Here is a 1,452-nt window from a genome sequence, read left to right as displayed (position 1 = left end):
GGGAGGCAGACGGGTAGCACTGCTGGGGTGCAGCAAAGTTGGGGAGCCTCTGTGGCAATTACTGTATTGTCCGGCTCTACTGGCAGCTTCTGAACAAGCAAGTGAGTGCTCTGCAGTCCTTCCCCTCAATGCCTCTTGCAGATAAGAAAGCACTTAGCTCCCTCTCTCACCATCACCTTGGCCCTTCTTTGCCCTCTTTTCAGTATTTCAGCTCATCCTGCCCCTGGAGAAAAGACAATGGTGTTAATTCTCTCTTACCACTGAGAGGATGGACAGCAGCATGAAGTCTACCATAACTTCCAAGGGTTCTTCCCATTTCTTCTTGGGCATGGTGTATAAGAAGAGGTTCTGCTTAGAGGAGATGTTCAGGTATTCAGCAACATCATAGTGACTGCAATGATTTTTCTGGGTGGTCTCTGGTAGGGACAAAATGAACAGCTGAAAAGAGTGTGTTGATACCAGAAGATTCAAAGCCCTTGCTCTGGGCAGAGTTGCATGGTAACTCCTTCCTCTTGTCCTCCATTTCCAAAGCCAGCAGATGGTCAAATTGCTGTCCTTCATTGCAGCATGAATCCATCCATGCTAATCCTGCAGTGGAGGGTCAACTATTTGCCCTACAGGTTGTAGGAAGGGAAAGAAGTGGCCTTACCTGGAAGCCAAAAGAAAAGAAAGCTTATCACAAGAACTCTCTGCATCTTCCTTTCTTCGAGATTTAGAAGACCCATTTAGAAATGAAGCCAGAAACTGACAGGCTGCTACATTTTAAGAGGCAGAGAACAGCAGCAACACATTCACTTTAATTGGAAACCTCTAAGTGGATGTGGAATGATGTCATTCATATCAATGGCTATTAATTTCATTTCCTGTTATATGCTTGCAATGCATTAGCTCTGCATCAGCATCTCTTTTTTGCTCACTGTTGGCTTGAGGAGATCTCCCATTACAAGTGTTTACTTTAATCTCTCTCTGATCTTGCAGTTCATTAAAAAGCAGTTTAGGCATTTTAGTCCATGATTTCTCTTTGAGGATTCGATTTGCTTTCCAGGCTGTAGGGAGTGGTTCATTTAATACAATATTGGCAAATATCATTACACTGATATTTAAAGTGCAGTGGTACCTCAGCTCACAAACGCCTTGGCTCACAAACAAATGGGTCACGAACAAAAATTACTGAACAAATTTTACTTGGGTCGCGAACATCGCTTTGGGTGGTGACCAAGATCACACCCACCTCCCCCTGCTTCCCAGTGGGGAGATGGCCACGATCGCAGTTCCATTCGTGCAGGGAAGGCGTGCATGATCAGAGGCAGCGGCCGCAGGAAAGACAGCGGCAGCAAAGCAGAGCCAGGGGGAGATGGCTGAGATTCTGCCTGTCTTTCCTGCAGGAGCGCGCCTCTGATCAGGCACCCCTTTCCTGCACGAACGGAACTTGATCGAGGCCATCTCCCCACC

Source organism: Varanus komodoensis, unplaced genomic scaffold, assembly GCF_004798865.1.
Source record: "Varanus komodoensis strain SLA01 unplaced genomic scaffold, ASM479886v1 scaffold7_1, whole genome shotgun sequence".
In the NCBI taxonomy this organism is placed as follows: domain Eukaryota; kingdom Metazoa; phylum Chordata; class Lepidosauria; order Squamata; family Varanidae; genus Varanus; species Varanus komodoensis.
This window is presented reverse-complemented; position numbering follows the sequence as displayed.